The sequence below is a fragment of the Neopelma chrysocephalum genome, unplaced genomic scaffold, assembly GCF_003984885.1.
Source record: "Neopelma chrysocephalum unplaced genomic scaffold, ASM398488v2 Primary Assembly neopelma1_72, whole genome shotgun sequence".
Classification (NCBI taxonomy): domain Eukaryota; kingdom Metazoa; phylum Chordata; class Aves; order Passeriformes; family Pipridae; genus Neopelma; species Neopelma chrysocephalum.
Genome location: NW_020897732.1, coordinates 10,010,939 through 10,036,806, shown reverse-complemented (window position 1 = coordinate 10,036,806; position 25,868 = coordinate 10,010,939). Strand labels below are relative to the sequence as shown.

Sequence of the window (25,868 nt, the reverse complement as noted above, 5' to 3'; positions counted from 1 at the left end):
TTAGATATTAAGAAAAAAATCCTTCACTGTGAGGGTGGTAAGACACTGGCATAGATTTCCCAGAGAAGTTGCGAATGCCCCATCTCTGGAAGTGTGTAAGGTCGGGCTGGATGGAGCTCTGAGCAACTAGATCTAGTGGAAGGTGTCACTGCCCATGGCAAAGAGGTTGGAACTGGATATCTTTAAGGTCCCCTCCAGCCGAGGCTATTCAATGATTCCATGATGATGATTCTGTGAAAGATTAGTGTAGTGAAAGTATTTTAGGGAAGAAATAGTCCTGTGGTATGAAATCTGTGGAAGTGAAATACTTCTAGGGCACAAAGCAATTCTAGTTGGAGGAAAAGGAGTACAGTCAGTGAGTAACAAAAGACTGCACGTAAGTTAAGGAAGGCAAACAAGGGTGGAGGCCAAATCAGTTCTCAGCTGCCACTGGACATGACAGTTCCAGGCTACATCCCCTCTGTCACTACAACTGACACAGCAGTGCCTTGTCCTTTGTCCCCACAGGTGACCACAAGTCACTGAGACCTTCTCCACCAAGTCAAATGTCACCACTAAGCTTCAGTGTCAGAGTGGTTTGCAGACACAGATGTGCAAATGCTGAGCACCTCGTGGAGCCCTCAGAAACTTCCTGAAATCACATGCTGAACTTGTCTCTTGTAACACAAAACCACAAAGCAGTCATTTCATGTGCCTTTATCACATTAGATCTTCAGCTTTTTTTTTTTCAATCTTGCAATGAGCCAAAATAAACCTATTTTTCATGCCCTACCATTAACCTATAAAATCTACTTTCTGTCTTTTGTTAGAAGAGTTTTGGAGCCCTTGGTGATAAACACTGATAATCATTGCTCAACATTTTAAAATGTGCCCATTTAAACTTGGTATGAATATTCTGCAGATTTTTTTTAGTGTCCCTCCAAAGTGTTTGCATGCTTTCTGCAAAGAAAATAAATAGAACAAATAGTATGGCACCATAAGTTGGTCAATTATTAGCTTTTGCATACCCAGATCACGGCCTTTCTTTACAAGGACACGTGTTAATATATAATAGAAATGTATTCCAGTTCTTTTTTAATTGATTTTTCAGACACAGAGTGCAATCTTATAAGGTCAGCTGGAAAGCAAGTTGGCCAAAGAGAGGCCTTTCAGAAAAATGAGCCACTACCCACCCATCATGAGAAATAAAACTGGAGCTAGACATATGAAAATGATTTTTTATTTTGTAGTAGTCTCACTCAAGTCTGGACAAATTGTCCATAATGGTCTTAAATTGTGACTTGAATATTTCTTAGAGGAGAGAGATGTAATAAATGTCATGAGCCAGATTTACAGCCCACTTCTTCAAGCTGCTGGTGCCAACCACAGCTGTGACTGTCCCTGTGAAGATGCAATTGTTATTTAATATACAGTTATCATTTTGGGAACGTAGAAATGGTAAGTGGGGAAACTGCTAGCCAGTTTAACATGATTTTGTGCATAGGAAATGTGGTGGCAGGAAATCCAAAATGACCAGGATAAGTACACACAGCAGTCAAAATTTTTGTGACTACATTCAGAGACAGATCTAGAAAAATGTGAGAAAGAAATGTTTTATTCTGAGACAGATTAAGGCAAGTCAGAGTTTTATGAACCAAAATATTCCTAACAAATGGTCATGGATAAAAATGACCAGAGAAAAAATAGGCAGAAAATTAGAAAACAGTGGCCAGAGAACAGCAAACTGACTCATGCAGCCCAAAGAGAGAGACTGAGCCAGGGAATCAGAGACCAAGGAGCAGTCAGGACTCACCTGGCTCACTGGGGGACCTTTGATAAGATAAAGAAAATTGTATCAGAACAGTCCATCCAGTTCAGCCTGAACTTTGTACTGTTGTGTCAGACAGGAGCAGTTTTAATGCAAGGGCTGTGTTAGAGCTCTTCACACCCTGCTGAGACCATGTTTATTCTGTACCAAGTTCAAAATCATACACAGGTAAAAACACCTGAAAAAAAAAGGTTACACCAGAGGTGTAGAGGTATGAGGACTGTACACTCCTATACACAACCCTGCACACAAAGCCAAAGAATACTTGAGTGGTATGTTTAATATATCTGGTGGCTAAACTCTCCCATCTCTCTGCTAAGCAAAAAAAAAGGAAAAAGGCCCTTGAGACTAAGAGTTCCTGAAACTATATTTCCAGAAACTCCAATTCCCAGTTTTGCCATCCATTTATCTGCAAGTATTGCAATAAATTGCTAAAAATGAGCTAATTTCAGATGGATTTTCAAATGAAATTATAATAATAATTTATTATTTATGAATTGCCCATTATATATTTATAAGTTACGATTTGCAAAATTTAGCACCCTCTCTGAAGGGACCTGTAAGGGGGAAAAAAACCCCAAACAACCAAACCCAAAACCATTTCAAAACTGAAACCAAGAATGTGTTCTAATCAACTGTACAACAGAAAAATGAGGCATTTCATAGAGAGTAGAGTACATTTTACAGAGATAATGACCTTATTTCCTTCATTAACATGAGTCAGAGTGCCATATCATTAGAGATAAGAAGGGAAAGTGTTACCAGGGGTAGGTGACAAGACAGTCTATTTCAGGCTGGAACAGCTGTTCCAGGAGACTCAGAGTAATTTCTTTAGCACTAGAAAGATGTGGCTCTCAAGTTTTTTAAGTGAACTAAGTCTGACACAGACAGCAGAAACTAATCAATATGTCAGCCTCTTACTGGATGAGATGTCAGAGCAGCTATGGAAGGGCTTTATTAACAAACATAAACTTAGTGACCCATCTTGTATGTTTCTGTAATAATTTCCATTCTAGAAAATCTTGTGGGTTTAAGTGTCACAGAATCACAGAATATGGTGAGTTGGAAGGGACCCACAAGAATCATCGAGTCCAACTCCTGGCCCTGCACGGGACCATCCCTAAGAGTCACCCATGTGCCTGAGAGAATTGTCTAAATGCTTCTTGAACTCTGTCAGGCTTGGTGCTGTGACCACTTCCTGGGGAGCCTGTTCCAGTGCCCACCCACCCTCTAGGTGGAGAACCTTTTTCTAATACCCAACCTAAACCTCCCCTGAGACAACTGCAGGCCATTCCCTTGGGTCCTGTCACTGGTCTCATCCCTAAATATTCTCTAGAGGTAAAGCAAATTCTACACAGGTAACAGGTGACATACAGCACTCCTTTCACCATTGTGGATCTATTTCTTGGTGGGCAAACTCCTGGAATACTTACTGCACACCAATTGTGGGACTTGCTCAAGTCACAAAGCAGATCTACCACTGAGTTGCAAGGCCCAAGCCACAGGCAGACAGCACAAGTTCCTGGGGTGAAAAGCAACACTTGCTCAGCAAGTTTTAGTCCAAGTCTCCTTGGCAAGCAGTGAAGAAATGGAGGGGTTGGAGACTGAGGGTCACCACTACAATGCCAGTTTTCAAGATGACAATCTAATTTACATCTCAGTTTATACTGGTGAGATTATCTAATGTTATATATCTCATTTAGTGCATCAGTGAGATGTTGATTGATCTAATTAGATCCAGAAACTCGACAGGAAAACCAAAAAGAGCTTGGAACTGTCTGGGTGAATCCAGGACAGAAGCCTGAATGCAGCGAACACTTTTCTGTTTACATTTTCTTGAGGTTTAAAGTGTGTTCACCCTCAGTTTGGGATGCATCCAAATGCATTATGAGTTTGTCTTGCATTTTGTTGCATCAGAAAAAACCTATATGTAAACCTGGAAACCTGAGACCTGAGTTTCTTTTAGCTGTATGGACTTTAACCAGGTAATACAACACATGCACACATGCTATTAAAGTTTCTATCTCTTAACAGCTGTGAGGAAAACCTCAAGGATTTGATCAATACAGACAGGCAGGTGTGCAAGGAACCCGGAATAAGAATTCAGAGACCTCTATATTAGCTTAAATGCCTCCTAATGGCAATCTGAAGGCCAACATTATTAAGTTAGTTAATAATTAACTTATTAATATGCTTATCAATTTTATTTTTTGCTCATTACTGTTTGCATAAGAAAACAAAGATAGGTCAAGACTTACGCAGAAACGCTTTCCTTGGTACCCCAAACTGGCTGCTGTATCTGCTGTTGTACCACATTTTCTGTCTTTCAATCAGGAAGAACCCAAACTAGCAAAATAACTGGCATCTTCCCTGGCAGTTTTCTTACAAGCAGTTAGAGGGTGGCCACTCCAAATCATTTAAGACCCACCTTCCGAGAGTATCGTGTGCTCACAGTTTTTATTGAAATAAGTGGGAACTACAGCAGGTCAGGTTATATCTCCTTACCCCCTTTCTCTAGCATGGACAGAATCCCACATAGTTCATTCACCATCACTGACATTAGTGGTCTGAGACAAGAAGAAAGAAGGCAACAGACTCTTCCCATGTGGGAATTTTGCCCAAGAGAAATCTTACAGGGGTTAAGTCCTGTGCTACTGTTTCTCATTTGTAAATCAGGATTTATAAGCCTTCCCTATTTCAAAGGGCTGTGGAATGATAGAGGGTTTAACATAGATACACTGCAGTAATAATATAATAAGCTACACATCCATGAAACATTCTCTGGGAGCCTAACTGAATCAGATAAAAATGTTTTAAAAAGCCATAGCTGGAATAACAAAGCTGTCTTTTCCTTCTGTTCTGAGGCAGCTTTGGCAGGAAGAGATATACTGCAGTGAGCACACAATAATTTTTCTGTTTTCAGATGTGAAAGAGAGTAAGAACTGTGTTACAAGAATATGGCATTATAAAAGGATGATCTGAGAAAGCCCATGTCGTGTGGTTTACACAAATATCACTGACCTCACAGCGTCTCCTGGTTTTGTTCAGGCTGTCTCTCAAACAGCTTGTAGGACATCTATGATCTGCAAACAGATAAACATTCAGTTCTAGGTGAACACTTTGGTCTATGGAGAAACCCACTGAAGTCAGCAGAGCTCCCTGTGTACACAAACCCATGGTAATTGTGGTCTAGCTACAGCATTAGACTCTTGGGTCCTGACTTTCAGAACTGCTCAGCATATTATACTGCTCCAAGAGCACCCTGTAACAGCTGGGACAGGCAGTGAGATAATTTTAAAATCAGGTCCTTAGCATCATATTGGACTTAACCTTCTGGCCTAAACTTTGCATGACAGGGCAGTGTGTGAGCATTGCTCTAAGGGGATTTCTCTCTTTTGCCTGCTTTTGCCAACAGTGTTGGCTAGTGAAGACTGCTGTGCAAAGAAAAAAAATATCCCACAGTTTATCCTCTCACTTCTAAGCCCTCATCCCTAGAACACACAGATTTAAAGGAACCTTTTGTGCAATACACAAAATAAAACAGCTGGCTGCCCACAAGGCCTCACCCAAGACAAAACAGTAACAGTCCTTCAGTTAATCTATCTTCCTGGCTCAACCAGACGCCAAGGAATCCAGAGCCTCCCAGACTTCTGGGAAGCAAGGAAATATCATAAAATACCATAGGTCAAAACATCTAATGCTTCTTTGCTGTCCCTGGTCCAGAGCTGTTGGGGAACTGCTAGTCCTCAAGCTGAAGGGCACTGCTGATACACTGGGGGTGAGATGATGTCGCTGCTGGGATTGTGCCATTCCTCTACACAGCAAAAATGAAATCACCTCCCAGATTGCATTCCATGAAAGGCCAGGTAGCCAAAATTGTCCCTTTGTGAAAAAGGGTGAGGGAATAAAAAAAGGCAAACAGGAATGTGTGTGTCCTTGGTCAAGGTTCTTTCATTTCTTTTTTCTTTCTTTTTTTTTTTCCACTTAGGTAAATATTTTGGTGTGTTGGAAGCAAAGAAATAGCCTTGGGCTAATACCTGCAGATTAAAATGTGAAGTTGATCACTATCAAAAATACTTTGTGACCTAAAATTAATCTGAGTAATCGTCACAATAGGTAATAAGGAAATTGAAGAATTAAACCATAGAGTCATAGAATGGTTTGGGTTGGAACAGACCTTTAAAGCTCATCTAGTCCAACCCCCCAGCAATGAGCAGGACATCTTCCTCTAGACCAGGTTGCTCAGAGCCCCATCCAACCTGACCTTGAATGTTTCCAGGGATGGGGCATCCACCACCTCTCTGGGCAACCTGTGCCAGTGTTTCACCCCTGTCACAGTAAAAAATTTCTTCCTTATAACTGGTCTAATTCACCATCACAGTGACTTTGTCAGACAGAGTACCCAAAATTTAAGTTCCACTTTAACAGCTTAAATAGTTTTTACTTTGCATGGTCTGGCTTTCATCACAGGGATGGATCTCACTGTTGCACAACATGATCTGATGGCAGGGTACCAGCAATGCTCTCCACATTTCTCTGTTGTGAGTAGCAACAACTCTTGCCATTTCAGTCCCATGTTTTGGATATTTATATGGATCTCTATTATTAGAAAATTAGAAAATCTCATAAACTTACTTCCCATCGCTCCTTATCTCCATTTCCTGTAAGTCAAGAACATCTTCTTATTCCCACTGAAGAGCTGAGGACTGGAGGCACAGTGAGAAGTGAGTTGTATGTGACAGTCACTGGTCTAAGAAGAAACTGAGCATATATCTGCAGAAATCTTGGTTGCAAGCCAAAACAGATGACCACATTTGAACCAAATCAAACTAAATTAAATAAAAGCTTTCTGCAGCACTCAGTACGATGTTATTTATGCCTTGAAACAGCATATCTGTTTCCCAGATCTTCCTGTCCAATTATTTAAAGGCTTGGTCCAGCAGAGATAACATACAGAATTTGACTGTCAAAAGATCTGCTGCCAGCTGCAGTCACCTGCAGGGACTGGGAAGAAAGACATGACTGATGATAGCATCAAGACTTTGGCTGAGACTGTTCAGCTTCATAAAGCTGTCATTGTTTGAAAAGTGATGTCTGTTCCTTCTGCATCATGATGGAACCAGCAGTGATCCATCCCTTGGATTCTACCCAAGGAAAGGCCAAAGAGAAACGTGAAAAACAAAGGAAACGAGCACACGGCTGTTGGCTGACTCTGCCCCCAACCACAACCCACACGAGCTCAGTTTGTTGTTTTGGCAGGAGAGGAGGCACTGGATAAGCAAGAAGAGCTGAAACTGGCAGAACAGTCAGAAAAGTATTTGCAGTTGTTTATGTATGAATGATTGCAGGGTGGGAAGGGCAGACACCTTCTCTTTGGATAGATCAGGTAAAGCCCTGGGGGCAGCACTGAAAACAGAGCCCTTTGCAATCAGATGAGTAACATGATCCTGGACTGCTTTCGCTCTTCCCTCTGTGCAGACTCCAAGTTACAGTCGAGCTTTGCCTTGGAGTCCTATTGAATGCTGCATTCACAGGCATTTGTTAAATCCTGCTATAGCCCAGAGGATGCCCTACCACTTTAATCCTCTATTAACAACTGCAGGTTTTCAGAGTTGTAGCCAAGGTTTGCGTGCTGATTCTCAGTCTCAAGAGGCCTTGGAATATTTATATAGTGTATTTACCTCCCTCTGATTTCATTACAGTAGTGATACTTGGCACTTCCATACTACCTTCTAAAAAGGAGGGACAGTAGCAGAGGTGTGACAACACCAGCTATGCTTAATTGCATTCAAATTCAGAGTAGTAAGCAGGGAACCAGTGTAAATGTAATGTCTGTTTTGTAGAGCTAATAACCTGAGAAACTGCTACTATTAGAATTGTTCAGCATTGCCTGTATTGTGGGGATTATTCCTTCTGTAAACACAGCCACTGCGGGGCAGCAACACATAAGCATTCCATGCCCACAGAGGCTGAAGTGTGCTGTGCCTCCCCCAGGGTCCCAGTGAGGCTGTAGGTGTTGTTATCCTCCGCCTGCAGACGAGCGGGGACGATGCAAAGGTTAACACCCTTTGCTGCGAGCACATTTCCCAGGTCAGGGTGACTTAGTGACTTGGGAACCATTACAGGTTTTTGAAGGTGATGTTGAGATAAGGCAGCACCAAAACTGCTCTGCGTAGTTTGCGTGTCTATTCTGAGAGAAGTTGTCAACAGCTCAGAGCTCGAGGATGTTTGAACTTCGCTTGCGCGCGGTGCCAAATTATATGTTCTCAGGAGGCTCACGCCTACATGCAAACAGACAAGTTGCTATTTGCTTTTGCCATTTTCCCAGAGGAAGTGATGGTGCCAGACAAGTGTGAGCAGACCAACCTCATATAGAGTGTCTGGCTCTGTGGTTTTGTAGCTCTGGAAGCAGAAATGATGAGCACTCCCACTACGCTCCGGTAATTGCCCAGGGACACACGAGGGTGACTCTAGTCATGGAGAGCATGAGATGCCCCTTCCCAGATCGTCTACAGACTCAGACTCCCAAGAACTTTCCAAGTCTGAACCAAGGCTTTCATAGAACTTCTCACTGCTCTTCACTCTCTTGGATTCCTGGAGCACTTGCACTGAGCTGAAGAGGGAAGATTGTAACTGATACGAGCTTGATAATGGAGAGATAACTACTGAAGCTCATAACTATCACTTGGAGACATAAGATAACTAAAACAATACAGAAGCTACTTTTTTCAAAGTTTGGATTCTTGCCATCAAAATGAGGACAAGCAGACCATTAAAACTGGTTTGGGTGAAACACAAAGTTCTATCTACCTGCTTGCTTGAAACAGCAAATCAGATGTTATAGTCACTGCTGAGGATGAATTTTGAGCCAGATCTCTGACATTAGGTACCACCATCTCTATGTGTTCTGTGACAGCCTTTCTCATCTTCATTAATCATTTGACAGATCAAGATTTTCTGACGTTAAATATAGTCAATAATGATTAAAAGTTTTATTTACTGCAAATTTGTTACTGAGCAAGAAAAGAATCAATTTTAGTTCTCAGCTTATCTTTGTAATACATAATGTAAGAATTTTCTACACTTTTTTTTGCCCTCTAAACATAAATCACAAGAAATAAAACCTTTAGTTTGATCAAAATTTGCATTTCTTGATAGTTTTCCACATGAATTATCTTACCATGTCAAATAAGCAGATGAAAAAGATTCACTTAGTGAGCCTGGATAAGAGGGGGAACAAAAGAAGACGAAAAAAATAAACCCAAACCTCGCAATAATTGAAATTGTCTGCTTTGATTTTCTTTCCATTGATGCCAAGATACGAGAAGTGGGCATTTTAAAGATATCTTTAGATAAGTCTCCCAGAGTAAGAGTTATCCATTATTAAGTTAAATCAGTGCTACAGACTACACCATAAAGAGAGATGGCTTTAAGTGTATGAGTTTGAATGTCAGAAACAGCCCAGAAATGACAGAATAGAGCTCCCTGCAGGTTAATGGCTCCTCTTTCTTTGCAGGGTGAAGACACAACCTGAGACAGTAAAGAAGCTATTTGCCTCCTCAGTAAGAGCACTATGACTTTCTAATAGGAAATTAAAAACACTGTTAATATCTGAATTATTTTTCCTTTATCTTCTCTATGGGGCATTATGGGATAGAGAGAACTAAAGTTTTGTGTTTCGGTTTTGTTTTGGTCAGGTTGAGGGGGTAAATATTTCTTTAATGTAACTGCACACTCATATAGAACACTTGGAAAGAAAATTTTTGAAAATTTAGATAAAAAGTCTGGCTTTTCTTGTATAGTCAGTAAATTCCTCACACAAATGGGAAAAGGTTCCTTTGTTTGTTTGTTTTTGACTAGTATAGAAAGTAGCAAAGCATAACTTCCAAACACTCTAATCACTAAATTGTACATCGAAACACGAGGTGCAGTGAACTTCTGCCAAAACCAAAAGTGGTTATAAAGCTGACTGGGAGATACAGTTACCCAAGTGTGTTCAGGCCACTCAACAAACTGCTTCCCCAGTGCACAGTTGTGGGGACCCACCTAGTGAACACATGAAGAATTGCACCGATCCAGAACATGAAAGAAAGGGAACATTGAGCCAAGGAGACAAATAATTGAACAATATAATTTAGACTCTTCCAAGTGGTGAAACATGTGGCAAGACAAGAGAGACCGCAAATTCCAGCCAACCTACAGTCACCATCTGGTGCTGCTTTGTAATTTTCAGATAACTTGGTTCCAAAATCTGGTACAGCAGAAGTTGCATTTAGGAGAATGAAGAATATATTTTGGTTTAACTCAAATTGGTGCAGTGCCAGAAGACATATTTGGGACTTACACTCAGTGTTACCAGCCTCAGCACTAACAAACCCAGGAGATGGTCTTTGTAAAATAAGAATGGCTTTGTTAAAAAATACTGCAAAACATTTCCCTTTGTTCTTTCTTCATTTATTTTTATTTTTAAATTGACTCTTGTAGGATGAGCTGTCAAATCTTTAAGGCTTTATTCCTCTGATCACAAGGGCTGGAGGCTTTCACTACAATGAAAGCTGAAATTTTAACCTTATTTCTTTTGTCAACAAAGGCTGTAAGAACACCACCAGGATTGTCTGATTTACAACAGTTTTTATGTAACGAAGTGCTGAAATGAAATTTTGTTACAACCAATATCGATTTGTTCACCATTCTGTTCAAAGGGATTTTGCCCTCATTTCCTCATTTCCCTGTCCTTACTTACCTAATCCACAAAACTTCCATGAGTAACAAATCTCCAAAATATATAGGCATTAAAATCAGATACCTGGCTAAACCACTGGTATTTTCTCTTAATGATACAATATTATATATTCTCTTTTTCCCCCAAGAACAGAAAAAAGGGATGAGTTTTAGTATTCACTTAGCATTGAAAATATCTTATGATACTCTTTTTTTTCTGCTTGAATGAAGCAGCAAACATCTTCTGCTTTGCCTCCTGAAGATCCTCCAAAACAAGGTTGGAAATACTAAATATCCAGTTACAAAAAGATATGTTATACTGCAGGAACTCCCCCCAAAATCTTAGAATCACTTTATTTTGATTCTGCTCTTTATACATATTTAGGTTCCCATGGTTTATGTGACTTTATTTCCAGAAAAGTCCTGGATAACTAACACCACAGGACAACTTCCTAGCGTACAGTACTGCCACTAGGTTTGGAGAAGAGCCATCCCTACCAATTTAGAGGCAAGAACAGAATTCTAGTTTATCTCTCCTACTCCAAGTTTTCTTTTTTCTTTCTTGACAAGACTATCCCAAGAAAATTCTGACTCTTCTAAATCGTCCTCTTGCCAGCCAGCCTAATATCAGACCTTGAAAATATTTTATTTCCACTTCTTTCTCTTATCTTATTAAGATACTATAAGAGACTATATTAAGATACTATATTAATGCTACTATTACTTACTAGCATTTCTCTAACAAGTGATACTTTACATAAAGTTCTACCTGAACTCTAGGGCTCCTGTAAAAGTGTGTCCTAGTAGCCATTGCACTACTGGGGACACAGGGACTCTCCTCAGGGCTCTGGATTACACAGAAACATCAGGGCACACAGGCCATACCTGCTTTCTACCTGCACAACCACTGCTGTCCCTGAAAGCCAGGGGAGCAGGAATTACTGTCAGGTTCTTTGGAGCAGTGATTTTTGACCCCAGCAGTAGGAACAGAAAGCTTTGCTCTCTAAGGCCCTTCCTCTCTGGCTCAGCACCTTCTATCCCTCCCTTCCCCTTTGCCAAAATAGTTCCTTATCTCCTGTGCCCTCCCCCTGCTTCCTCCTCTTCTCAGCAGCCCCAAACAAGCAGAAGTTGCTGTAGGAAGAAGACAGGGTATATTGTCGCTTGTGGTGATAGGAATAGAGACATAAGGCTCCATGGGCAGGTTTGGGGGCCCCATAACCCTCCCAAGTGCTATGAGAGAGATGTCTGGGTCAAGAATGACACTCCTCTCTCTGTGGCTCTCCAAAGCCTCTCCAAGCCTCCCTTCCATCTATAGCATCCATAAAATGCTGCTGACCCCTTCCCCAGCTGGATCACCACACAGCACCCTCTAATTCCTGCTCCTGGAAATGTTACCTAAAACTGAGGAGCTTACAGCTAATTGTGCTTATTGCACATGGCAGGTAGATCCTAAATGGCATTGCTACCAATCCCTCTCCTGCAGCTTTGTGTCCTTATGTAGTTTCCATTTACCTTTTACACTTTCTTATCCTCTCTTAATGCTTTAGGTGTTTTATCCTGGTGTTTTAACCTGCCCTGCCCATGTACAATGTCTCAACAGAGATAAACAGCCAAAGTTTTTAACACCAGGGGGCATCTCATAACTTGAACAGAATTCCTTGCTATTAACATGCTATTTATTCCCTTGAACAGCACAATGTCTATTCAGGCCACATTTCAGCAGTATTTATCTTCCAATGTCACCATTTTCCTTAGGCACTATACTTCTTTCAGAGCTTGACATCTTCAGATAGTGAGGTAATGGTTTCCCTCAGTCATTCATTTAATTTAACAGGCCCCAAAATTACCTTAAGCTTTTTAATCATATAGTTTTTTTTTCTCTTGCTAAAATAAGGAATAAAGTAACTGCACAGCTCTTGGGTTCTGTATAGACCAACTAGAATGCTTACTTTCTAATTTGTTTTCATCATTTATACACTTCCAAAACTTGCATTTTAGAAACACTGCTTATGGTAGCCTACTCCAATGCATTTCTCTGGTAAACCACAAGTTAGTGATGCAACAGAGTACACTGCTGATGGGGATTTTTTTTGTTTTGTTTTGCTTTGGATTTGCCTGGGAATCCTAAGAGAGGTCAGGCTTGTAGTGATACTTAATAGTCCACAAGTGCTTCTAATCCAAACAAATAAAATATGTTGTGGGGTAAGAATTTTATCAACATACTGTATATAACAAATGAAGACATCAAGCAGTAAAATCGGATTTATGGAGAGAGCACCTTGAGGGACAGTCATGTCTCCTAATTCTTGTCCTCTTAGCTATAAGAATATAATTTCCTCTTCAGTTTTTTACATATGCATAAGGCAGGAAACACAGCTACTCCTGAATTGCACACATTCTTTGAGACAAACAATGCAAAGGTGAGGAATACTGCTAATATAACTCAGGCCTCTGAAAAGGAAGTACAAGTACAAATTGTCAAGTTGTGAAATTTTTTTAGGGTGGGTCACAGAAATAGAAGACAGTGAAAAATCAGAGAGGGGGGTAAAAGAGGGGGTACAACTCTGTGATTCTGTGATTACAAGACATAATAACGTTGCTACAGAGAAGCAGGGAACTAGCCCCAGTTGGTATGAATCAGCATAATTTTCTAAAACCAATGGGAAAAAATAGAGCTAAAATGGAACTATAAATATTACTGGATATTTGTCCTTTTCTTGTTACACATACGTCCTTTTTACATATTTCTCAGTGGTGGGAAAGAGAAAACCCATCCTTGAGAATGTAGAAAACAAAACTGCAGGGTGAAAAAAAAGAGCATCATGTTATACAACAGGTATGGGGCTAGAGGCTGAGGCATCTTTTGATGAAAGATACTGGGAAGATTAGACCTGCTGTGAGAAAAAATTATAAAAAATATAAATATCTGTACAAAAGAAATGCCACAATTCAGGTTTGGAGTCTTTGTCTCAGTTTGAACTCTATCTAACCCCTGTTTACGTGACATAACTAAAGGTTTTGTCAGACTTTTCAGGAAGTCTGAATCTTTCTCACATACTTACCTATGAAAATTATTTTTCAGATGTTTTTATCAAAACAGGAAGATAGAGTGATGCAACAGAATGAGCCCTGAAGGACTCACTTCTATTTTTTGTCTGCCACTGCTTAGTTGGATGACTTGGAACAAATAACTTAATGCTTCTTTGCTTTAACTTCCACATCTGTAAAAAGAAGATAATGTGACTGAGCTCCTCTGCAAATAAACTTTTTTCCTTCTCTTATCAGGGAGTAGAAGCAATGATGGAAGGAAACTCTTGGTAGATTTCTAATAGAGTTCACTGGGGAAAAGCCAATTCAATTATGAGATTTCTGGAGTTTATGGGATTGTTTTCATTCTCAAAACTTTGCAAAACAGTCCAAAGTGGAAAAGAAATCAACCCAGACTGACTCAGACCCCAAGCCTGTGAAGTGTTCTAAGCACAATTGAGCAACACTGGACAGAATGTTTAGCCAATTACCTCTCCACAGACTCCAAGGAATGTTTTATTGCAGTAAAAAGAAATTCTAGAATATGTAGCATCTCACTACCAGATCTCAAGAGTCAGAACTTCTGAACATGAAAAATAGATGGAATTTAGCCAGCAACACCTCAAAGACAAAACACAACTTTTCCACAGTTCTGGAGAGACTCTACAGAAGAGAATTGTTAAGAAGTACATAAAAATAACACAGCCTGGGCTGAAAAAGGAAGGAAAAAGTTGAAGGGAATTGAATAGAGCATGACAATACTACTCTCTGTATGCTCAGTGCTGCAATTCCTTGCTAAGACAAAACAAGTCTCAGCAGGGTCCTTAGATCTGTGAATTCTCCCAAGCACTGTCTGTCACACACACCTGGGTTCTTCCTCATATTCCTGCACATTTTAGGGCCACATCACATATGCTCCTCATTCCTGCCCATGACTTGTTTCTTGCTTCATTAGCGTGGGTTAATGTTAATACATTTAGCTGGTTGTTAGATCTTATCTGTGTCCTCTGAATGAGAAAAGGGAGAGGGCCTGTCAATTATATGGTATTAGATTAGGTCTCTTCTCTGTCTCACCTTGAAGAGCAGGACATTTGAAAGTTACAGAGGCTCTGTTAATTTATTTTTTAATTAATTATTATTTATTAATATAACTTTATTATTTATTGCATGATCAGGGCATTCTCTCAATAAACAACAAATGGGAACATTGCTGCAGTAGCACAACTGGTTAACAATACAGTTTTAGAAGTATAAACATTCCTTCCATCCTTGTTTAAGTCCAAAAAAGAAACTCTGAGCCCGCTGAATTTGTTTTGTTAAAACTGTCATCAGCCCAAGAGGACAGCACTAGTGCAAAAAGTTTTGTATTTCCAGTGAGAAAATGTAAACCATTTGAAGCACAAGAAACTGAGGAAAAACTGATTCTGCATTCCAAAACTCACCTAATTATCATCTGGCTTTTCTAATTATCCTTCTTTCTAATTTCTTTGCCTTGAATCTTAGCCTAAATTCTTCTTAGGCAAGTTCTGCTACTCTTAACGAGTTCTAACTGGTCTGATTCACAGAATGGTGCAAAACCTGTCATCAACCAAATTAGTTTTGATTTACCTGTGTGAAAAAAAAATCCATTTCAGCTACAGGATGTAATGGCTTAAAAATCTGTCATCTAGTGGCTTCAGCAGCAGCGTCTGTGGTTGCCCCAGAACTCTTGGCCATCGGGTATCTTCCAGGCTTAGGCAATCAAGGCACTGTGTTCAAAGTTCACTATGCATCCATGCACCGTTAAACAGTTCACTGTGACTCTAAACCTTCCCACAGTCCTTACTATCAATAAATCCGAGTACCTTAAGATGGTTTTTCATACATAATCTCTTGTATTTTTCTACTAAATGCTGAATTCCTGCCCTGCTGAATCAACTAGCTAAGGAAACTTAAGGAAATATCATTAGAAACTAAGCAATATTCCCTCTGTACAGCCTGGCAAAGCCTATAAATTCTGATGCTCAGATTGAGGTGTCCCATGGATATATCTTCATGGGAACACAGATTCCTCCTAGATTGATACAGTATTACTCAATACAGTTGATGGGTTCAAAATAACACTCATATTTCCACTTAAGGTGGTCTGGACAGTTTGCTGCGCAGCCATGAGCAGGGTTCAGCTTGCCAACCAACAGTGCTTAGTGACAACTGTGGTGGACTGAGACATCAAAGACTTCCATGGGAGACTTCAGATAGAAGAGGCTTTTTAGGAGCCCTGCTGCTTCCTGGAGCAGGAGGCCAGGTAGAAAACTCCACATGCCTAAAGTGGCACTTGATGCCTGCTTTTATGTAACCAAATCCCACATTAGTTCTCTGCTGAGTGTAAGGAGAGCTTAGACATCTGGTTCACATGGAGACACCTACACGCTGAAACCCAAATTTAGGTGCCTTAATCTGCTGGCTGAATCCACCTCTTTACTTGGAGATTTCCTCAGCTGGCAGCTGCATTAGCGTTATGTTTGAGGGGCTTTTTCTCATTTCCATTTCTAATCCACTCACGAGAACATTTATACTTTTGGCCTCTCAGATACCCTTGCAACAATTTACAACTGTAACTCTAGAGAAAACATACTTTCATTTCTTTTAAATTTATTGCCTGGTAATTTCACTCAGGACACCTAAATCTTGTGCTACAAGAAACATAGAATTCACTTTCTCTATAACAAGAGATTTTAAACCATTTAAGTGTATTTAAACACCTTTTTTGGGGGGGAAGCAATTCCTTACTTCTAATCAGTTCATTGCTTTTCTCTGTACTTTTCTTAGTGCTTTAGGGAGAATTTCACACAATATTCAAGATGTGCAAGCACTTGCAGTTTTACAAAGCATCCCATCTTGTTCTTTATTCCTTATCTTAATGTACCTAACATCCTTTTGGCCTTTTCACCTACTCCAAAGCATGAGAGATTGATGTTTTCAACAGACTAGCCATGATAGCTCCATGAATTCTTCCCTGAGTGCTCCCAATAAATTTAAGGGTATGAGGAATGATCTTGTTCTACAGGGTTTTCCTCAGTGCTGGATAACAGTCTCTCTCTTCTATTCAGACATCTATTTTTGAAAGGTATTTAGAATATAAACCCTTTGAAATCTTCACCCATTGTCAAATTTGATATATATGGCCCAAGATTTCAAAAGTATTTCAGAAGAGAGAGCAGATCAGATAAACCCATATACATATTCAGAGTTGTCATTTGACCCCATTTTCTTTGGAAAACAGGCAAAAACCCACATTAAGTGATCTGTAGTAGGAAGAAAGAGGTCTGAGAGCAACCGGACAAATGTTCTGCTTCCTCAACACTCCAAATAAACTCTGCAGCACTTACAAGGCTTTTTTTAAACCATTCACAGCCATAATCACATAGAAATTCTAGTAGGGGATGTGCAGACTGACTTCAGTCATGGACAGCCTGTAGGCAAACAATTGTAACAGGAAACCACCAAAACAAATGCAAGTTTTCCCAGTCGGAGTTCCCCCCAGTCTTCTCTATCTCAGCTGATCAACAAGCTCTACACATCAGCTGGGGAAATTTGTACTGAACAATCTGGAGTTAGAAAAATAATATACATTCATTCTGTTTGGTTTTGGGGACATTTACATCCTTTTTCACAAAGGAAGTCAGTCAATCTAAGAAATGAGACAGGATTTAAACAATATCTTTTGCAGCTCAGAGTGTCCCTTTCTCTTGTGTCATTTCTGTGTCCAAGACATGCCAACAACAGAAATGAAATTTCAGTGCTTGAGTACATGTGGATCCCAGATTCTGACCACAACCCACACTGACAGAGGATTACTTTGGGTTATGACTTCTTGCCAGCGCTTTAATATGAGTTGTTCTCCCTTGCTGTGAGCAGGTTGGTACTGGGTCAATTAGTTAACACTAATGAGTCATCACAGAGTTTATTAAGCAATTGGGCTGGACAGATTATCATTATCAGGAATTTTGAGAAGTGAAACACGTATCAAAGATCTTACAGTAAATGACGCTAAAAAGTAGCGTTAAGTTATTAATTCTGTTAATAAAATTAATAATCCAAGCACCACGGAAACTCTTTGTGATAAGAACTAAAAGAGATTAAATACCTGGAATTACAAGGTAGGCAACAACTGGCCAGATTAGAAGGACTTCAAGGATAATGGTTCTGCAGAAAGCAGATAGCATATGAGCTGAGGTTGCTTTTACCTAAATGAGCTTAATTCACACCTCCAGTCCTCGGGCTCAATTATTGTAAGAGAGAGATCAAAGCTGTGTGTTAGCCATTATGAAAGAGGAGTTATGAAAAGCTGTCTCATGGGGGTGCTGACTGTGTGGCTATCTCACTTAACTGCACACCTTGCTTTCATCTTGATCCCTGCTACCTCCTTGTCATCTACCTACTAACCCCTCCACAGGCTGTCACTCCTTTTTCTCTCACTGCAGCTCCTGATTACGGATTGCCTTTTTGCCCTCTGCGCTTTAATGCTGTACCTACAGCTTTTTGACAGGTTCTTTACTCTGCTGTATTTGTGTGTTATAAAGCACCTTGCCATAATCTCTGGATACCAGGGGCAATATCCACCAAAGAAGGGGCTTGGGTTGTGTCAACCCGGTTTAATTTCCACTTCCCTAAAATAAAATCTGCCATCTTTAAAGTGTCACTTGGCAGCTCAAGTTCTGTAATCTGGGTATTTACAAAGTAAGCTCCCTGTACAGACTGTGCTGTTCAAATCTGACAGTGAGTTTGTTCTCAAACCTCACCAGGGTTTATGAATCCAAAACCTTCAAGTTTCCCCACTTTTTCTGGAGAAAGGACACCTGCCAAGTCAATCCCACATAAAGACAGATCTGTGGTATGGCGGGCACCCCACCATGCTGTGGTCTAGCAAGCCAGTGGATTGATCTTCACAACAAGAAGCAATGGGTAGAAACTGAAGCACAGGCAGTTTCACTTGAATATGAGGAAGAACTTCTTTGCTGTGCAGGTGACCACACACTGGAACAGATTGCCCAGAGGGGGTGTGGAGTCTCCCTCACTGGAGATATTCCAGAACTGTCTGGATGCAATCCTGTGCCGTGTGCTCTGGGATGACCCTGTGTGAGCAGGGAGGTTGGACCAGACAACCCACTGTGGTCCCTTCCAACTTGACCCATTCTGTGGTTCTGTGATCATTTACTGTGGATATCAAAGATCTGAGGTTTCAATGCTCCTCTCCACCTGTGAAGATGCGAATCTTGTCACTATGGAAGCACATTAAATGCCAATCTCAGATTATTTCAGGGTAGTTGTGGTTGATTTCCCTCAGCTATATCCCCCTTCCAGCTCAAGAAATCAGCCGCTCACATTCCACAGAGCTACTGAAACTACAGGGTGAGGGAACCGTGGCTGGTCAGCCCAGACATCCTGACAAGCCTGACCTGCACTCCTTTTCTCCCCTTCAAAGCCCCTGGACAAGCACACGGACTGGAGCATCTCTGTTATAAGGAGACTGTGGGAGCTGGGCCTGTTTAGTCTGGAGAAGACTGAGAAGGATCTCATGAATGCATATAAATATTTCAAAGGCAGGTGCCAAGAAGATGGTGCCAGACTCTTTTCAGTGGTGCCCAGTGACAGGATGACGAGCAATGACCATAAATTAAAACAAGAAGTTTCACCTCAAGATGAGGAAGAACTTTGTTACATTGAGGGTGTCAGAGCACTGGAACAGGCTGTCCAGGGTGGCTGTGGATTCTCCCTCTCTGGAGACATTCCAAACCCACCTGGATGCATTCCTGTGTCACCTGCTCCAGGTGACCCTGCCTTGGCAGGAGGGTTGGACTGGATGATCTCTAGAGGTCCCTTCCGGCCCTAACGATTCTGTGATCCTGTACTTCCAGGACCGCAAAATGAACACCTCCGTGAGGGGCTTTAAACTTCAGAGAGGGACCGCGCAAGCCCTGTGGGACAGGCAGAGAGATGCACAGCAAATCTGAGGGGAGAGGGGGAGAGAAAGCCGCACATCCGCACCCCTCCATCCCTAACCTCCCCCCCTCCTCCGCCCAGGTCGGCAAAAAGGAGCCAGGCAACAACCCCACAGGCCCTCCGCTCTGCCCCTCAGGGCTCGCCATATTCTCGGGCCACCACGGCCCCGCCTGTCATGGCGGCGGCGGCGGCGGAGGAGGAGGAAGAGGAGGAGAAAGGGGAGGAGCAGGAGGAGGAGGCGGCGGTCACATGGCGGCAGCGCCGCCGCCACAGCGGGCACGGGGTGGGCGAAGGGGCGATGCCGCCGCCGCGGTGAGTGCGGGGCTGTGGGGGACAGGGGCCGTGGCGGCGCTGAGAGGGAAGGCGGCCCCAGCGGGGGAACCGGCGCCGGTGCGAGGGGTAGTCCCGGGGGGCGAGGGACGGGGCCGGTGCGGTGCGAGGGGCAGCCCGAGGGGGATGAAGGACGGGGCAGCCCGGGGGGTGAGGGACGGGGCCGGGCTCGTTGACACGGTGGTGTTCGGTCGTAGGTCGGACTCGGCGATCTCCGAGGTCTTTTCCAACCTGGTTGGTTCTGTGATTCTGTTTTCCCGCCTGCCCTGAGGGACGCGATTCCCGAGCCCCGGAGGCGGGTCAGGTTCAGGGCTACCCCCTTTCTGGCACTGATGCGAACTGATAGCGGTGGCTGCCCAGGCGGGGTCCCCGGGTGATCCAGCCTCTTGGTTTGAAGGGAGACCGAGGGGCTGGAGCGGGTTGTGCTACATAGCATGGAAGATAACGTAATTACTGTTTTTTCAGTCTATAAGTGCATGTGAAGGAGCAGCAGCAGCCCGCCTGCGGGTAGACTGAGACTGCAAATCTCAGCCCAAAATGTGAGGGTCGGCACGTGTTAGTGTTGCTGGCGCTGCTCCGTTCATTGATTCGTTTGCAGGGCGAGGTCAGGCACTGCTTTTTGGAGGGCTGTGTGACCCAGCGGTGTATTAAAGCTTTCTTATCTTTATGACCGGGAAATTTGTTTTTAAACTGTTTCTCCTCTTCCCCTTCCCCCCTCTCTCCCCATGTTTTTCAGTATATGCTTCGCCACATCGAGGCTTCTCTTTTCCTCTTAGCAAATATGTGCTATTCTTCGTGGCTGGTCTCCAGTCCTTCTAGTCAGTTCATTGTTGCCATGTGGTATTTTTCTTTTTCTTTTTTTTTTTTTTTGTGCGTCGAAGCTTATAAGGAAGGCTGCAACAGAACATACTGAAGCAAATTAACTGTCTCCAAGTTACTTACAAGGCAGAATAAAGGTTCCCTAGTCCCTTGTTTGCGAGAAAGCAGATGGATCTGAGTAAGCGACCAAAAGCTCTGTGCCACTGGCAGTGGGGAGCTTAGCAGGTCAGAATTCTCTGCTGTGATGTGGCACTGGAATCAAACGCTGTGTTCAGAAGTTGCCTGTCCGGACAGCTGCTTCACCTTCAATAGTCTCCTCATAGGTGTCAGCCTTAAAACTGGAGTTGAGAATAATTAAAACACTGGTGCTGTCTGTTGCAGCATCTCTGCCAAACGGTATCTTGAGCTGTTTTCAATATCAATTGCAGGGAGCTGCAGTAGACCTTACAGAACTTTACTGTATAATTAGATATAAAGTGCAGCCCCTGCTCTTCCAAAGAAAAAAAATAAAATCTCATTACCTGACTTTGTTGTGGCTCTGTAAACAATCAGTGCTTTATCCGTTTGGTCCTGTGTATTTGGAGCATTGCTTTCTGTTTGAAGGAATGGTGAAATCTCTTGGTGCCAGCGCAGTAATTGTGCAGGTGGGCAGGATTGTCGACATTATGCCAATATGCTGCCCTTTTTTTCCTGGAAAATGTATTGCAACTTAGATCAAATCCCTTCTGTCCTTGAAAAAAGTATTCTGTAAGTGACATTAAGTATTCTTGAATGCTTAGTGATCTAGAGTTTTTTTTTCTTTCATATGGATGTCATCTTAATAGGAAACTGTTCCCAGACGTCTCTGATTAGGTTAAGCTGATCCAAGTGCAGACTGTGCCCAGGAAAGGATGGTACCAACCTCTCCCTGACAGTATGTTTCTGCCCTGTAGAGAACCTTTAAATATGTGAAATAGTCCAGCTGGGATTCCTAGGCCTCATTTTAGAACAGCATAAATGTCCAGGTGGTTCCAGATAAGAGGCTTTTGATTAACAGGCAATTGGCCTCCCCAGTATAACTGTGTCTGAAGAGCTGCATGCCTTCTGCATAAGCTTTTCCTCATCTCTGGGTAAGATAAGCTCCTGCAGAGTTTTAGGAGCTCTTCTGCAGCAGGGAAGGAAAGAAATAACAGTGCAGCTCTAATGAGCCTTCCTCTCTCAGCCTCAGATGAGGACAGCAGCATGCTAAGTGGTGTGTGTTCTGGTGTCAGAGAGTCTGACTGCAGATTTCAGGGCCTGTTGCCTGTCTTCTACTATCTAATCACATTTTCAAAGGATGGAAATCAATACTCCATTATGCACAGAAGTAACTCTGGACAGAGTTCCTGACAAGCTACTTTGTGACAGTAGTTTATGAGAAAGGATCAATCTGATCATCATTTTCATAGTGATGTAAAATAACAGTAGGTGTGATTCAAGCATTTTAGGAGGCAGAAAGCCCTGAAATGGCAAGGAAAGGGAAATAAAGATGAGTTGATAGTATTTTGAAAATTTATCTGTGCAAAATATGCTTCCCCACAGTAAGCGCTGAACCCCTCAAGTTTTTAATGGTAGGTATAGGGCATGTGTGTGGTGTGGGTCACGTGGATGAGATGAGAAGCAGTTAGTAAAGTGGGGATTTTGGCTCTTCCAGTAAGAAAGAACAGCGTACTGTGGGGTGAAAAGAACAGAGGGAGGATCATTCTGCATTTACATTGCCCTGGAAGGTCCTGTAGAACAGTTGCAGGCTGAGCAGCTGTCAGGCTGAGTTTGGCACTGTGTTGATTACTGAAGCAGAGAGGTAAAGGAGGACTTCCAGCTGAAGGGAGAAGGTAAAACTTTCAAAAATTACAGTTGTTCCTTTCTGTGACAGTTGTTTGTTGAATTCCTAAGCAGTTCCATCTGCCTGGGTAGGTGATACTGCAGTTACAGGTATCCCCAAAATCAAGTAATTTCCTTTAGTACCATTCATTTTGGATAAGGTGTTGCAATACAACTATGTTGCTTGCTGGTGGAGAACAAAAGTATGTTCATGCATTTCAAGGTCAGAAATTAATTTGTTTTTTCTTTCTCAAAAAATATTGCAGAGGTGAAGTCTGTTTCAATCCCCATTGGAGTGTGGGAGGTAGATAAACTGTCTTCTTATCTAAGGTTTCTTTTCAAAACGTATGGTGGCTTATGGAGATGAATAAATCTGCTGTTGCAGCTACTGTGTTAATGTATAAAGTACCGTCAGTACAAAGGCCTTGGCTGTTCAGCCATGAGTAAAAACATTTGTTCAGCTCATTTTGTGTAAGTTAATAGTGTGCACCACATCCTTCAGCCGTGTTCTAGCATGTTTCTCATGTGAGTCAGCATTGTGTAATAATTAGTGTAAATACTCTATTTGAAAACTCTGTAAAGACTGGAAATATACTGCAGCAAAAAAGGTGGAAAATTGAGAAGCTGATTGTAGTGTTTCATTCAAAAATTGATGTCAAGTATATTTAAAAGTATATTTAATTTCAGATATTTTGTTGTATGAACTTCTGAACTTTTCCCATGAGATGATGCTAAATCTGTCGATTAAACGACTGATGGTGTTACCAAACTGTAGAGTACAGAGTGAAGTACCTGTAAGAGTGATGAGTTGTATCTCAGTCCTTTCTTGTCCAGTTTAGGGTTTTGGCAGCCATATCCTTTGCATGTTTGAAACTGGAACCCAGTGCTCAGGGGTGAATAAGCTTTTCCATTGTTTACACTAATTAAGAGACCCTTGATACAGGGAACCTCAGGACTTGGTACTGCCTGCCCTGTGCTTTACAGTGTGACCAAAAAATAGGTGTGCAGGCCAGGGAGGAGTCCAGAGCCCACCACCCCACACTGCTCACAGGTCTTTGGTGTCTTTGCTGTCTCTAAGTTTTATTTGGAGCAGGTGAGCTCTTGTGGTTTTCTCTCTCATGGCAGGGGTGGCATTGCAGGTTCTGCATTTCTGAGATTGAGGGTTTGCTGTGACTGGCAGGTTTTACCTTATCAGCTCTGCTGTGGTGGCTGTTCACAGTTGGGCTCCAACCTCTCTTGCTGTGGAGCAGCCTACCTGGACAAAAATAACTTCTCTTGCTGCACAAGAGGGAAGGAATATGTGCATGAAGAAATGCTGTAGAGAGGTTGATGGGAGGTAACTGCTTAGCTTCTTGTCGTTCCTAAGACTTCAACTATAAGACACCGCACCATTCAAGAGGTTGAATTTTAAATTGACAAGTTAAGCTAATAAACTTGCAGAGGCATGCTGAGAGGAAGGCAGCTTAGTACAGGGTTGCTATGTGCCAAACTGATTTAAGCAAATGCTTAATGAAAGTTGGGAGCGTGTTCATGGAGGTCTTTTTAGTTTATATAAAACCATCTAAATGTTGCTTGGCTAAATGACACGGATTTTCTTGTGCAGACAAGGATTTAATTAGATGCTTTAAACCTTGGAGGTGCCCGTAAATAAAACAGAGATCTTTTTCCTGGAAGCACAAACTGTCCTGTTTTGATTCATAACCCATTATGAATCAATCTTTGTAGGTATTTTGACTATTTTGCCAGTTCCTTAAGTAACATCAAAACCAACAGATATCACTATCTCTGTTGATGCTTCTCATATTTGTTATTGAATATGTTTTCTAGAAATGTCTCCTTAGTCTTCTGTTTCCTGGACTACCTTAATTTTGTCCGTTAGCATGGATGCCTTATCTCTGCTGTCAGCAGATGCCAAGACTCATCTCCTGTGAACCAAGACAAGGCCGAGTTCTGGATTGCACATTAACCTTCCGTGCTAGCAGTGTGTTGGGAAGCACGGCTCCCAGTGAAGTGGGAAAATGTATTTTTGATCTGCTATTCGTTTTGTTGCAACATCCGTGATTTCAACATCAAAATCCTGAGTATGTTTTCCCATTAGAAACATTGGCAATAGATAAATAGAAGAAAAGTGACCAAGAGGAGATGGAAAAGGAGTGGTCCACAACTCTTTCCTCAAAGGGATTTCTTTGGAGAAGGAGAGATTGAGTCTGTATGATCATGGAGAAGGAATGAAAGACAAAGAAAGTGAATTTTTGGCATAACTTGTTGAAGTTTTTCCTCCCTACAGATAGTGAAAAATCTTTCTGCTAGTGGCTTATTCTAACCCAACAGTCAAAGTATTTGCCTTAATGCATCAGGTTTTATAGGGGAAAGCTGAGAAGACACCGAGTTGCTAAGAATCATCAAAATCTGTGGTAGAGCAAATAGTTCAACCAGAACAACCCATGGGTCAATCTGATACCTGTACAGGTGTCCTGGTACAGTCAGGGAGTTGAAGAGAACATGTGGTAGGTTTATATCTTTAGGATTCCTCTCTTGTATTGATGGCTGGAGACATTAGTGAGAAAATGAAAGAAGTAGAGAGAAATTACTTTAAGCTTCTGGTCTGAAAATGGATCCAAAGCAAGGAGACTGCAGGGTTTTGATCTGTCTCAGAATTTCTTGCTGGGAAAAATGAAAGTTCCAACTGGCATGGATACTGCGGGCTCTCTGCTAAAGCTTGGAGTGAAAAAGTCTAAGTGACCTTTGTTTCTGGACATGAGAAATGCAACTGGACATTGAATTCAATTTAACTCCTGCTTTTAGTATTTTTTCACTTCTACTGTTTTTTTAGCGATGGCATCCACTGGAAAACCTTGGGACGTGATATATGGAGGAAATCTCTGAGATAGTACCATCTCTTAATGGCCCGGAGAAATGTAACAGGGTTAAGAACTCTGAGCAGTTCAGAATGAGTTAAATATTTTCCTATCAGAGGCAGTTTGGGGATTTAAACTGTAACTGGTTTTAACTTCACCCCTAGTTCTGAGGCTATTTCATCTATTGTTTATTTTTTTAACAAATAACATCTCTCTATGTTAATATGCATTACTCAGGCTCCATAAAGGTGTTTGCTCCTGGTCTGACAATGAAATTGCAAGGACATCTTAATGTAGTTTTCTGTAAGTTGCTGTCTATTGGAAAGGAAAACCATGCAGAAAAAAAGAGAAATGAAGTAGACTGGTAGGATTTGTGGGGAGTAAGCTTGGAGGTCTAGGAATTCTGTGATCTGATGCTGCAGGGTAAATTGCAGCATAACCATTCTCATTCCAAAAGTTTACAATTCTGTAGTACTAATAGTAAC

The 25,868-nt window shown here is 41.7% G+C and overlaps 1 protein-coding gene and 1 long non-coding RNA gene across 2 annotated transcripts in view; one reads left to right on the top strand and one right to left on the bottom strand.

Moving 5' to 3' along the window:
* Nucleotides 1–1,875: 1,875 nt before the first annotated feature.
* Nucleotides 1,876–20,198, bottom strand: LOC113969333. The gene is made up of 7 exons (XR_003534826.1): nt 20,099–20,198; nt 14,998–15,163; nt 14,422–14,560; nt 13,591–13,749; nt 4,829–4,890; nt 3,241–3,329; nt 1,876–1,985 (listed from the first exon to the last, which is right to left on the bottom strand). It is a non-coding gene; the product is annotated as an uncharacterized LOC113969333 (long non-coding RNA).
* GALNT11 (polypeptide N-acetylgalactosaminyltransferase 11) overlaps nt 19,777–25,868 on the top strand; it is a 48,756-nt gene continuing 42,664 nt past the window's right edge. The window contains exon 1 of the mRNA XM_027686922.1: nt 19,777–19,849. The gene's annotated coding sequence lies outside the window, so the exon portion shown is untranslated. The remainder of the gene's footprint in view (nt 19,850–25,868) is intronic.